Source organism: Haemorhous mexicanus, chromosome 2 (assembly GCF_027477595.1).
Source record: "Haemorhous mexicanus isolate bHaeMex1 chromosome 2, bHaeMex1.pri, whole genome shotgun sequence".
Lineage (NCBI taxonomy): Eukaryota > Metazoa > Chordata > Aves > Passeriformes > Fringillidae > Haemorhous > Haemorhous mexicanus.
In genome coordinates this window covers 25,700,789-25,716,042 of record NC_082342.1, presented here as the reverse complement: position 1 = coordinate 25,716,042, position 15,254 = coordinate 25,700,789, and positions in this window count along the sequence as shown.

The window sequence follows — 15,254 nt, the reverse complement described above, 5'->3', positions numbered from 1 at the left end:
AGAGATTTGCACAATGACTCAAAGATGCACCATCCCAAAACTTGTAATTACAGCTTTACACTTCTCTCCTAACCAAGACAACTGTGATTCCCTCAGACAAAAATTCAATACAGAAGTGTCACAGTTCCGAAGATCTTGTCTTGATTCTGGGCCCAGTTCATTCCTCCTGGCCAAACAAAGCCTCAGGAGACTGTATGAGAACTCCAACAGGCTCCCTACAAAACTCCTACAAGCTGAGAATGTCTCAAGACTTCAACAGGACACCACACAGCATTAGCATGTCAGAGAGATTCTCCTCTCCGTCCAGGAGAGGAGAAGCGCTGACAACTGATTTTATTCTGGTTTCATGGCACAGCTTCTGCTGCCCCTGCCATGGGGCCAGCAGGGCAAACAGTGACACCTCCAGGCACCCATCTCTCTGGATCTGCAGACCGTGCACAAGCTGCGTGGCCCGGCCCCAGGACAAACCATGTGTTCTATCATTTCAGATTAGGAAAGCCTTGGGATCCCTAACCCAAAGGGAAGCAGATATCATTGCACAGCTCCAAAGCAATTGTATGAACACAAGTCTTTTTTAGGAGTCAGAAAGGCCAAAGAAACCTTGCTCAAGGTGGCAGAGTCATGGTTTACAAAATCCACTCTCTGTACCAAGGGTAAACAACTATTCTTAAATGTTTGGATGCAGCCTGGAAAATCTCTAGAAATAAAATTCCCAGAGAAACTGGTATGTGCTTTAAATAAACAAAATAGCTGAACATTTTTCCTCCCTCAAAATGGAAAAAAAAAAAATCTGTTGTATAGAAAGTTGTACTTTTTTCTGTTACCAAGTGGAAACATCTTTTTACAGAATTTTGTAAATTCCAAGGGTCAATAACCTTGAGTTTCACTACCTCTAGCTGTCAAAACCTATCATTTAAATTGTCTTTCCTACCTGAGAGTTTCTAGTTGCATAATGGTAATTTTTAAAACTTTATGATAACCCCAGAAACTAGGTATTGATAAATCTTACATATCATCACATAATCAGTAAACTGACACAGAAACTGAGTGCCACATCTGTTGTTAAACTACTAGTAAGTGTTAGACCTAAGGACAGAGCAAAAAAATCTTCATTCCAAGGCATTCCTGAATCTTGGAAAAACAATAGAGTTGATTAAAAATCTCCTAAGTACTACATATGAATTTCAATTAGTGCAAATTGTCACTTGCTTACCTACTGTATAGTGGATTCTTTAAATATACATGGGTTCAGTCATTTCCAGATAAGAGCTCCTGAGGAGAGGCCTCTAATCTGTAATGCAAGAACATACTGCTGTCCATCCATATACCAGTTTTAATACCATACTGTATTTTATCCAACAGTTTTGTATGTACATCGACATCACAGCATAGACTTATTTTGTAAATTGAAAAAAAATGTGATGAACAAACATGTGTAACATTAGGAAGAACGACAAAGTTCGTTTGACTGCATGAGACTGACAGCAGAGTTGGTTCTCCATTGTTCTGTTCTTTGGTTCATTACACTCCCCAGAAGACTGTGAATGCCCTATGCAGCATTGGGGTTCCATGTGAATTAGTCATAAAACTGTCCTGATTCAGCGGTGTCTAATACTCAGTTTGAATGTGAGCTGATATGGAAGGGAACACCAAAACCTTGAGTAGGGAAGTTTTTTTCAAAGCTTGTTCCTTTAGAGCGTTTATCTCTCTATGTGAATGATTTTTTTTTGCTTTAAAATTCAAAAGGAAAAAAAAAGTCACAAAAGCATGATAAATTGACTTTTTTCATTATACCATTGTTGCATTGACTAAACATGCAGATTACCTCTGGCAAGGATAGCTAACCACTTTCTATTTTTCTAAGGTGGCAAACCAAATGGAAATCCATGACTTAAAGGAAGTTTTCAGAAGCTGTTAAGAGTTACTTAACAGCAAGTTCTACTATGCTGCTTCTGAAAAAATTAAAATAAATATTACCAAGTATATAACAAAATTCCTTGCAGCACTGAAGTACCTCTCCCTCTCTATCCTTTCAGTAACTGAACATCCTGTGTCAGATGACATAACCAAATTACAACCAAAACATCAATAATGGTGGCTCCAAACAAAGACATCAGCTCCATCGTCAGGGAGGGCTGTGTTTTTAGAATGACAGCTATTTCTGAAGAAATAAATTTAATTTTGAAATATACTGTGTATTAGACCAACATGTGCACACTATCTAGACAGAAACATGGGTGATTTGTTGCAGAGGAGTTTTCAGAAATAACCAGCACCATTTCATCCTCCCCCTCATTTTATATAAATAGCTACAGACACGTTTTACATGCATTCACACATAGGGAGTGAGATTCTTAGCACTGTACAATGCCAGAAAGTAACTCTAAATCAGCCCACAGTGTGTACCTATACAATAGGTCTATCATTAGATACAGATTTAGCTAGAGAAGACCCCCACATTTCTGACATTCCAGCATAACTTTCCACAAGGGAGTTGAATGGGTTCCTCAACTGCACAGTGATTTTTTGGTTTTTTTTATTCTGAGCTTTTCCAGTGAGTAGGCCAGGGACAGTCTATCTCAGGTTCACAGGACAGCCTGCTTCTCTGTGACTTACTTAAAAGTCCTGTGAGCAAATTCTTCATTCCAGACTCTTGAAACCTGAAGGTTAGTCCCTCCTATTCTCCCAGATGCAGCAGATATTCCTTGAAATCTTTCATAATCTTACTTTAAAAGTCAGGTATTTTTCCACGACTAAAAAGGGGCTAGATATTTTAATGGTGTCAAAAAACCCCAGCATGAGATCCCAGTGCTGAATTGGTACTTCTCCTTTGCCAAAGCTCTGGTTTATGCCATAGACCAACATCTCTTCAATCACCTGAGGAGCAATCTCATTTTCTCTTACAGAAGCTGAGTTTGCCTTCTGCTGGTGCTGGGATGATGCAAGTATGTCTGCAATCCGGTATTAGTTTTTTATCTGTCCCTAGAACTCTCCTGGCAACTCTCCTTTTCCTCAGGCAGAGCTTGCTAAGTGGCAAGCAACTCTGAGGGTGGATCTTCTTCAAACCTACACAAAACCCCACAGGAACAGGCTGTGTTTTGTGTGAACACAAGGTGAGCCTCATGTACGTGTAAGAGGATGTAGGAAGAGGGGACTTGATTGCTCTCACCTTAGTCTTCCTACCGCACCTTCTGTTTCTAACTAGTGCTGTTGTCCTATATATTTCTGCTGCTTTTCCTGTCCCCCCCCTTTTTTGTTATTCCCATTTCATATAAACTCCCATCTTATTTTTAGAGTTTTAGATCCATTTCTCTTCACAATGTGCTTTGCCCAAGGCAAAAGCAAACATATAAATAAACCTTCCAGCCAAACTCTAAGATCTTTTGTTAGTGTTTGCTGCTCAGCCCTCACCAGAGTCCCTGTGCTTCACAGGTCACTCTGGCTTTCTTTGTGAGACAGTGAGGTGTCAGAGAACAGTTAAACCAGAAGGAAGGAGGAGGAGAATAAATATAGTGGTAGCTCAAACCTTCTCACAAGCTCTGCTCAAAGCACTGGGCACAAAGGGATGCTTAGCTCCCCAAAACACCTCATAGCTGGATTGAGGCCCAATGCACTGTTTGTATCCAGCCCCCAATGTGCCCCTGTACAATGTGCCTTCCCCCTTGCCCCTAAGAGATTAGGAAAAGCTTGTTAAAATTCTCATCTAAGAAAAAGGCAGAGACACTTCTGTGCTGCAGGAATACTTGTCCCAAAAGGCAGGGTTCCCTCAGATAACTCCCTGCAAGTGAGTAGGGCCCCATAAAAGCTGGGAAGGGCACAGACACCCACACTGCCAGGACTGTAGGTGTGAGCCAAAGGCAAAGCCAGCCTTCTAAAGAGAATGGCTAAAAGCTGGTCACTGCTGATGCTGGGCACCTATCTCAGACCTCAGCCATGTGTAAATTGCTTTGTCTGTGTGAAAGCAGTGAATTCTGCAGCAATCCATGCGCTGCACCAAGGTTATTTGTTAATGAAGCTACATACACAAACACAATACACAAAGGAAAGAGGGTTTGGAAGAGTTTTTGGAAGAGCAATCATAGTGTGTGCCAGTTGCATGAAATGTGAACTAATCGATCTCAGCAGAGCCAGATACAAGACTGAGCAGATGAGCACATACCTGAAGCAGACACTGGATTCAGTTTCACCAAGAAAGTGTTATACTTGCTACTTTCCTTGAGAAATCCTAAAGAGGGAAAGAAGAACAGAAAAATCAGTAAAATAGTTAAAATATTAAAATAAATATTAAATACTAAACCCAGAAAAACACTCTGTATGTAAAATGCAGTCATTGCATTAATGAAACATCTTTACAGAAACCATTCTGAGGCGGTCAGAGAAGCTGAAAGGATCTAATCTAAAATTGTTAATGGGGGGGGGGAACTCAAAAGCAGCAGCTTGGTGAAGAACAAGCTTAGGGCTGAGGATACAACCAGCCAATTGTAAATTTAAATAATTTAAATATGTTTGCTCTTCTTCATGCTTGCCAAAACCACTCAGTGGTTCCTGGTAGCTTCAGGTTTATGCAAGCTGAGACTACAAAAAGCAGTGCTACCTCAGGACTCCCAGAAGAAATCTACTTCAGCACCTTTTTCTCCAGCTCTATATCTTTATTGAGGCTGATGAAAGTTTGGCATATACTTGAAGGATATCTGGGCCACATTTGAGACTCCAGAGATAGAGTCATACAACAGAGATTCCAGAAACAACTTTAAAGCTCTGGGCCTCAATCACCAGAGATACTCCTTTGATATCCATAGACATATGAACATGACTCTGAAGACTACAAAATCACAATCTTATCAGAAAAAAATGTAAATCTTATTTGGTGGGGAGGGACAGAATACTTTAATACTGCAACGTAAGTAACAAATCAAGCCTTGGCTTCCCAAAGTCAGAAAGAATTTGGACCAAGGGAAGAGTATAGAGTGAACTTAGTTTAGTCTTTAGCAATATTAGCTTACGTATCATAGAAAAATGGGATACATGGACTATGATACAACTTAAACTTGACATTTTTGAAACTGTCTTCTGCTTTATAACAGGACCAGCAATATGCACGAGTAAATCTTGGGGGGCAGGGAGTATTGTGCTTATTTGATTTTAAAGTAGTTTTTTTCATTTTCAAATGAGTGATTTTCTGATTCTGTCTTAAGTTATAGCCCCTACTCAGATTAAAAGTGAAGGTTTTGAAACACAAACACTTGAGCAGAAATTTTTCTGCTTTGACATAAAACTGCACAAATACTCAAGCCAACTCTGCCCAGCACCTGACAGTGTTTGCTCCTTCAGCCTGTTCAAGCCTACCAAGTCTGAGGCAGGAGCAACAGAGCTGGCCTGTTCCAATTTTGCTGTTATCCCACCAATTTTATACCAGTTAAGAATTCTAGTATAAGAATTCTTCTGTCTGCTTGACACTACAGTTCTCATCCCAGCAAAGCAGTGCAGGCCTGTTTCCATTACAACACAAATTAATAGACCAGACTCATACAGCAAGCTGGCTTAGCCAAGACACCAAGATCTGTACAGTATGCCCATGAAATGCAGCATTCTGACATTTCAAATTGCTGCAGTATGATTTCTCCCAGGTTTTCTGCTAGAGCACAGAGAGACAGAAATAAATCAGCAAGGCTGGCAATCTACTGCCCCAAACCCCTTTGTTACAGCCACGAGGGTTGGGGGAAAAATTTTAAGCAACAAACAAACAAAAAACCACACCACCCTATAAGCAACTGCAAATTGAATTTCTGGGCACACTTCTAAGACTTGACTTTTGGCTCAATATTCAATGTTTTTTAAAGGCTATTCTTATGAATACAACCAGAGGTAGAAGCAGCACCATGTGTATAATTTGTATGAAAAGCAAACAAGTATGATAAAAGCAGTCATTCCATAAGAACTGTCACAAATACCATTTTTTCCACCAAAAAAAAAAAATGAGTCAGAAATTTTCCTGCTAGATTTTCGTGGATCATCAAAAGTCCATTTCCTAGAGCTTTTGACCAGAAAGTATGATATATTACAAAAATACCACCCCAAGACAGCCTTTAAATTCATAGATCAGACTGAGGACTCTCTCACAACTACTTCTGAATATTGAGGAGATGCAATAAGGCTCAGATCCCCATGTGGCAACTTTATGCAACCAAGAACAACGACAAATATATGGAATTAAATATTACTCTGCTTCAGTTTAAGCCATCTTCTAGAAAGCATGGACAAACACAAAGTGACTGTGACATCCAAAGCTCTTGTTACATTCAATTCCAAAAGGGACTTCTTTAAGAGGACAAGCTTCAGCTTAATAAACAATTAACAAGAGTATCAGGAAGAGAAGCTTGAAGTAAAAGGGATTCAAGCTTAATTCACATCCAAAACATAGAGTGAAGACAGGAAACAAGAAATACTAGACAAATCAGACCTTACCACATCAAGAGACAAGAAATAAAATTACAGCAAATGCAAAGCTTTGAAGAAATGAGTGGATGGAAATGATCAAAAGTAAGGCTAAGTCTTCAATTTTATATGTCACTTAAAGTCTATGTGCCTTTATATGCCACTAGAAGTCTACAAACTCCCTGTTCCATCAATCTGTAGTTGGTTGAGAGAGAAAATAAATTGCTATCACTGCCAGGGAACTTTGGATGCCTGTGAAAAGGCTCCTATCCAAGTACACACCAGATAGTTTTTAACATAAAATATATGGTCTTTGTTCCTGACCACCAGAAGATCAAAATAATCCATCATGAGTTTCAAATGCTGCTCTACTTTTTCAATTCTAATTCTTTTTCCCCGATACTTGATTTCCAGCTTTCTGTATGTAAAAAATGGCAGCACAATAACACATTTTGCTTTGGCATATGTTAGATTATACAACTCTCATTTTAACAGTCATTTGGCAAGAGGCAATATTTACTTGCTAATGGATGCCCTTTTTTCCCTAACAAGATTAGAGTGCAGAGCTTAGTCTTCTGCTTCCAATTACACATGACTTTTGTCAATACAGGGTAGCAGTTCAAAACTCAAGTCCATAATTAGCTTCTTCTCTGAAATCTCAGACATTAATTCTCATGTTAGATGTGCACCAAAAATGGAACCATTGTTTCAACCAATGCATAACTAGGCTAACACTAGGCTCTTCCACAGCTGCCGATGTTTCAGAACTCAAAAAACAATTCTGTACTTCAGCTGACACAGCAAACATTGCTGAACTGTATTTTATACAAACGGTATACACACATAAGGAATTACTTTTGCTGTCAGCTTGCCTTTCTTCTGGCTTTTTATCTTACAAGGAAAGCTGAAGATCCTGTGGAAAGCTGAAGATCCTGTTCTAAATAGAGAAAGACATGCAGAGATTTGTGGCAGCCTGCTAAAAATCAAATTGACTCAGGCAACATGCACAGTTTAATCTGTAGAGAAGCATTTTCCCAGAAAAGTCTCCTTCTTTGATCAGCTGCTGCAGGTGATGAATGCATCAGCACCGCCTAATGCAGTGAGAAGCAGACTCAGAGTGCATTTGTTGTGCAGCCAAGCAGAACCAGCTCAAGGCAGGTTGTCTGCATGCACTGAGTCAGTGTGGATGCCAAGGGATGAGACACCAGGGACAAGATTTCACCATGTTCTCACCATGGTGAAAGACAAGAACCTGGGATGAAGAGCTGTGGGACACGAAGCCCCAGCTGAATTGCCTGTGGCAGGGTGGCCAAGGCTGTGGTGTGAGGAGGGGCCAGCCACAGCTCCCTAGAGCTCACACCTCTCTGGCAGGGCTTTGGCACAGGCCAGGCTGGAGGCTCTCCCACTGCCCACAGCAGCTTCCACCTCTTTTATACCAATGGCTGGCACTGCAGATATGGTTAGATGGCAAAGCAGAAGGATTTCTATACAGCTTTGAGGTCACTCATTTCCCTGTGTTCTATCAGTGCTGTTTACGTGGTGGACCTGCTGCACCTTGTCTATGCCTCCAAATCCAGCAGGAGAGAGATCATAGACACCACAATTACCCAAGAAGGCAGTCAGAAGTGTGTAACAATGCAGCTATTCCTTCCCAACAAAGGATTTTATCTTAACTGTCAAGAAACAAACACTAAACAGTGCAGTACAACTTAGTGATGGTTAACAATCCCCTGAAAATGTGAAAAACCCCTTTACTCACAACTATTAAGCCATTAAAAGAAAAACCCCCTTTCTCGCTTACTCTTCTGGTTTGACATAAAACAATTACTTTTGTTTCATGCCAATTTAAAACAGAATTGCATTTTACATATTTTTTTATTCATAAACAAGGAATAGACAAAAGCATCTTAAGAAAAACACAAATTAAAATCCTCGCTTCCCTTCAAAATACTGATTTAACCTTAACCTATTTTTTCAGGTTGTTTTTTCTCAAAGGAAATATCAGGTTCTTATTTAAGGACAGTATTTTCCTGTGGAAATTTTCAGGAAAATCACTGTTGCCTGTAGCAGAATGAGCCACAGGGTTTTGCAACTCTTAATACACACCTATGCTTTACCCAAATCCTTTTTGTCTACACAAGACTCCTGTCTGTCCTATTTGTGTTCCCACACTGCTCAGCATCTTCCCCATGGTACCAACATTTATGCTGCTCTATGCATCCCATCCTTTTACTCTCACCTCACCCATGGGCTTGCTCCTCTCTTTACCATAAAGTACCTCCCATCTTCACTGATTCACAAGTCAAAATTCACTCCCAGCAAGAATAAGCAGAAGGAGGGCAGGGATAGGTGTGGAGGAGCTTTATCGTGGCAAGGAGAGTTTGATCCTTTCACTTTTTCAGTGTGTAGCTCCCCATTAGAAGCAGCTGGTTATCTTTACACATTAAGTGGAAGAACACAAAGAAATTCTTAATGAGGTCTGTCTGAAACAGTCAAGACAAAAACCTTTTTCCCTGTTATTGTTTATGGCTTGTCTTGGAAGCCACAACTGCAATCTGTACCCCTGGTGTCCTTGGCACCAAGGGAAAGACAATTCGTGCAACATATGTTCTACAATCTACAAAGGCAAGACAAACAGCGAGGGAACGCATCACTCATCCCATTTTTATGGGTGGCTTGAAGCCAAGGAGTGACTTGCTGAGCCTGACAGTCCAATGGATTCAATGTAGCTCTTCTGGCGATCAGCTCAGCTTCTAAATTATGCTCTTTCCTCATTCAGAGCCTTCCTAGCAGAACAAAGGAATTTATGCCTCAAAGAGCAATTTTATCCTGGCTAGGAGATGGACAATAGAAAGATTTAGAATAGTGTTATATCATAGATATAAATATATTTTAGGTAGAAAAACAATCTTCCCATCATGAAACTGCAGCACATTTCTTTCACAGTTCCTGATGAACTTATATATTTCCCAGTGAAAGAGAGAAGGTTTTCTAAACATTAGCAGAACTGAAAAGTGATGGGAAAAAACTCCTTCATGGTTCCAGACAGAATTCCAGTTCAGAATTGCAGGTTCAAGAGTATGGGAAAGGTCCTAAAAGCTTCTCAGCTGGACCGGTAATTATAGGAAAAAAAACTGGACCTTGTATAAGAAGAAAATCAGTTATAATGACAATACAAGTTAAGGTTATCAACCTTAGCAACTAAACATTCCCTGCTTTAGCTGTATCTGAAGTGACTACCCTTTTTCCATGACACCTGTACATGACTTTTCTGATTAGACTCTTCATTGTATTGCAAGACCTGCTGGGGCTTTTTCCCTTCCTTTTTTTCCACTCTCTTAAGTACTTTTTCTCCCCAGAATGGCAGTCTTCAAGACAGGCAATATTTGCGAAATCATACTATGCACTTTGATTAAAATACACTACTTTCTTTAGTGCTCAGAAAACAGAACTATTCTGGTTTAAAATCTGCAAAATTAAAGATCTAAGTTTTTCATTTTGAAAGGACAATTTGAGAAAATCACCTTCTAAACAAAAGCAATTTATTTAATTTTTTAAAATATATATCCATCCAAATAAGCTATCCTTTTATTTCTGTTCATCCCAAAGAACACCACTTTGGTAAGAGCCAAGCAACACTTGGGAAGCATTTTTTGTGTGCATATGTACATACATAGCTATTAAACTGATCTTCACTAAAAGCCTACAGGACCAATCACTTCTAAGGACAAAAAAGGAGTACTGAAAACAAAACATTATCTAAACAAAAATGTGCATGACTCTTAAATTTTCTCATCATTAACTGCTTACAAGTAAGCCACATTTTCACATGTTAGAAAGGAAGCAGGAAGCCTCAGCAAAATTTAAAAGTTACTGGCAGGTATATTATGTCCGTTCTCATGTAAGTCTCTTTCTGAAGGTAGGAAGAAAGATGAAGCTAAACTATCAGCAAGCCAGGTCACAATAATTTATGTCCTTTTAATTTAGCATGAACAAAGAGACCAAGGACATAGATAAGTTGAACAGCCTTGCAAGGTACAGATTGGGAGATTTTAATGCTTTTTTAAATGTAACAGCTTTCAATGAAGCTGTAATTTCTGGCACTTTTGCTGGAAAAATTGAATATGGGAACCCATCTGGATGTGTTGACTGAATCCTGTGCCTTATCCATTGCCAGTGACACTCAGAACAATTTTGCTATTAATTTTCTTTGTGGACTGAATCAGACCTAAGTCTTTCAGAATTGCCTCTTTAAAGGTGAAAAACTACCTGAGGGGATATTTTCAGCTTGGCTTAAGTATCATGACAGGCATAAGTCTTACAAAACTGAGAACTGCCTCTAGAAATCCATCTTTAAGCCCCCCCTAATATTTGTACATTTTTATGAATTAAAGTGAAAGCTCTTTGGAGAAAGTAGTAAGTGTGGAAATTACTTTAAGTCTCCCTCAGCTCTAACCAGAGAGCTGGAGCCTGTGTGACACTGATGAGACAGAACAAGAAGCCTGCAGTGTGCAGGAGCCCTGGCCACAGTGGGATCCCCATGATATAAGCAAAACAACTACAAACCCCTGAGATTCCTCTGTTTTAGCGGAGACAGATGGTGAAACAGAAACAGACTTCTCCCAAACCTTTCAGATTACAAAGGCATATGAGGTCCTTTCCTAGTCTTTCAGTCCAATGGACAGAAGTGCTTTCCCAGAAAGGAAGACTGTGAAAGACAGCACCTGCAAATAGTGAAGAAAGTTGGGGGGCTTGCTTCATCCACTTTTTGACACCTACAATGAAGATGCCTCTATCTGAGATGAGAGACCATTTAGGATCCCTTTATAGCCCAGGACAGGGAAAACATGCACTTTTATCTGTTTCGAGATTTACTTTAGAAAAAGAGAAAATGAACTGCTGATGAATCTATTGTTCTCTCTTGTATATAGAGTCGAAGAGACCTGCTCAGACTGCAAGCACCCTACAGCTGGTCTGTGTCAGACCAACTGTGCTGAAAAGCAGCATACTGGGTATAGAAGCACGTAGAGTAAAGCCTTTTTTGTTTTGTTTCTAATAAGAGGGACTGTAAAGTACTGTCAAGATAACTACTGTCCCCCATCTAGTGGTAGGATTGCATTTTAAAATGTCCCACCCATCTTATCACACTACATTTTGAAGCCGGTGAAGGTTGAAAAACAGTACCACTGCTCTGCAGGATCCCAAAAAACCTACAGCTGTGATTATTGCAAGTCACCTAAACCATGTGTCAGAAGTCCTCACTTCTTAGTTCATTGTTTTAACCACATCATGCCACCTCTGCTTTCTAAAGTGCTTAAGATACATGAAAGAGATAAACCTAACATATTAGTCAATAGCTTGTTTATTTATAGATTAGGTGCTTGGGATTGACTCTTCCCAACTATAGTTTATGTCTATTTTTAGTACTCCTGAAGAGCTTTGTTATTCATCTGCAGAAACTGCCATTGACACGTGACATCTGCTTTGGAGTCAACTTAACTTTTAACTGTTTCAGCAAGCAAAAATGAAAGAAATTTCTAGACTTGGAAGATCATGTGAGGTGATAATCCAGGTCTGGGTCAGATTTTCAGCAATGTTCAGCTGAGCATCATGGCTAGATGTTTCTAAGCTAGTCCTTGTCCATACTGTACATGTTGGTTATAGAATGTTCCTTAAGGACAAATTTTAATTGTGTTTTATCACGGGCTGCTAAGCTGTTCAGTGTAAGAGGGTAATTCCCATTTAATTTTGGAGGTATTCTCAGGAATTTTTCAAATTGGGGCTTTCAAAGAAATAGCTTTTTACCAAAAACAGAAGGTTTCCAGCACATACTCCCTAAAAGAAAGTAACTACCATCTATACCTATTCTTATACTGGATCTATGATCCATACTTACTCTCCCCTTTTGGTTACTGAAGTCAATTGATTCAAATACAGCAAATCTTCCTGTGGCCCTCAGTAATATTCTGTGAAGTCATTAGTTTGAATTTAAATAGGCTTGAAACACCAAACAAACACAGCTGAGCATTCACAGAGCTAGCACAAAACAGGTACAAAAACACATCTTAGGCACACTATAAGCAATATGTCAAAATGCCTATGACGAGACTGAAAATGGAAATACCTGTTACAAGACTTACTCTTTTAAGATAGCACAAAATTGAGACAATTCATCGTGGATCTAAAAGGGGTTTAATGAGCCAAATCCATATTGTGAATTATCTGCCTTTCCTTTACCTTCCCACAGTGCAGAATATATTACCATAAACAGAAATATTTATAGAGAACCACTTCCCTTTCCAGTGGAAATGCACCAATAGGAAAGTCACAATACACCTTATAGTTAAGTACTTCCAAGATGCAGTCAGATGAACGGACAATTAGGTTAAGAATATTCTAGCTGGTCAAAATTCAACTCAGACCATTTCCAGCAAAGCTCTAAAAGCTTGCTGCTAGTCCTAAAACCATTGTGTATGCATTCCACTAATTCTTTCTTCCATTCCTGCTCCACACCAAAAAAGAAGTGCATGCAAGTGACAGCACAATTGGTCCTCAATTTATCCTCTTTCACTCAGATGTAGCCTGGGAATGGGTTTTCTAGCCCTTCTCTTTTGCTGGTCTCTGGCTTCCTGAGCAGAACCTGGGGACTAAGAGAAGAAGGGTTTTTCCTCATAAGAACTAAATCACACTTTTCTATCCAGCCTTAGCCTTAAGAAGATGACAATACTTTATGTGACAAAGAAAAACAATCCATTTCTATCTCAAGGCAGGAAATATCCTCAATTAATTATGATGTGATAGTGTATCTAGCATCTAGTTCATCTCATTCTCTTTGGCTTTCCATCCTGGTTTGATTTCTTTCCTTCAACTTCTGTGGTCACAGACTTTCATTAATTTGGTTTTATAACAAAGAGATGGAAAAGAAGTGACTGATGGTGGACACAAAGTTGCCTTTGCCAAAAGCTAAGGCTTGCACCAGGGAGCAGATGCAAACAAGGCTCACATCTGCTCCTGGCCTTCCATGCCAACAATAATAACCACTTACAATATAATTATAATTTTATATAACTAGCTATACCTGAAACTGAAGCAGAAGTTATCAGTTCCTCATCATAAAGAAATCAGTAAAACCGAAAGCACTCTATTGACTGGTAAGTTTTGTTTCAACTTCACTTTGAATCACTCCTTTGTCTCCCAAACCTGGCAAGGTGCTCTAGAAATAAGGGCTTGCAAGTGCCTATACCAATATCTCAATGTCACACTGAAGTCCTGCTTTCATAAAATTTATTTAGCAACTGAGCTGTCACACATTCCCTCTGTGTGCTTCTATGCCATACTCATGCAAAACTCTCACTCATTCCTCCATATAAACATACTTTGAAAAGTTTATTGCTGTTTTGAAAAAGGTCTGTGTGCAACACCAGGTAAAAATTGAGGTAAAAGCTGTCACAGATCTACCTGGAACTAGAGGCTGAAAAGTTAGGGAGAAAGAAGGCCACAGGTGCAGACAAGGGTTATCATGACAGTCACCACTCAGAAGCTGGTAGTATCATATAAGCCATCCTTGAACAGGACACCTGAGTTTCGATCACCACCATGAAGTGTCAATGCTTCTCTCAGTGCAAAGCCATTTCTTTTAGCTGAGCTATCAGCCTGAAATTAGAATTTCAGCTTACAAGCTAGCTTTCACAGGTTGTGTTATGGGGGCCTGCAACATGGTAAATATCACAGAGCACCAGGCAGCACAGATGTCTGTGAGTACATTGCCAGGTAAACATGTATGCCTACAGCCTTGTAAGAACAAGCCATTCCTTGGCAAGCTACTGGATTTATTCTGAACACAGATTACTTGTTTATTTTCAACTAAAAATAAAACCTTACAGGCATCTTAACTTATACTTAGACCTTCCTCCATAAAGAAATGGAAACAAACATTGCTATTAACTTCAATTAAATTTGCTGTTTGCCTTTTAGCCCACAGTTTCAGGGATAGAATGACCTCAGGTATCACTTAAAGACTGTTGGCACTAGACTTGGCTTTTGAACTGCACTCTGAATGTGACATAACTAACTTTAAAACAGATGTCTCTAAACAAGGAGGTAAATCGCAGTGACAGATAATTGTCCAAATTCAGTGAGGTGTAGCTGACCTAGAGGAAGAACATAGCCCTACCAACTACAGCACACAAAGAAGCTCTGCAAGATAGAAGAATCAGAAGTGTTTTAACCAAAAAGTTTGAGTTCTCTGCAGTCTGTTCCAGGATTCAGAAACTGGGATTGGTTAAACATTCAAACACTGTCTGAATGACTTGCTCTCTAATGCTCACAATCGCCAGAAAAGAGACATAGCACCCTCTTGGAAGTTGAGCTGTAAGTTCTGGAAACCCCACTCTAGAGACTATGCTCTACAGCTCAAATACTGAGGACGGAGGATGTATGGTTTGGGATCAGTGTATTTAATCTCTCCATGATCCTTCACCAGAAAGGCCTTGCCCCAAGGTGACCGCTTAAAATCTCCAGCCACTAATGAGAGGGAAGGAAAATGAACCCATAGGAACATTCTTCACTTTAACCATTCAGATGGCCACCCATAGAGATAGATAAATTTTTTGAACCCACAGGTTATTTATTACCTCAAAAGAGCGTTATGACACCACTCTTTTCCCCACATTTCTCCTCCTGTGCAAGCCAAAGAATCATTAAGCACACAGAGCTGTCACTGGCAAAGCCCACTCTTTCCTTCACTCACACCAGACTCATGAACCTCCTTGCACGCAAACCCTTTCCTACCACTGCACTTCACACAGAGTGCTTCCCCC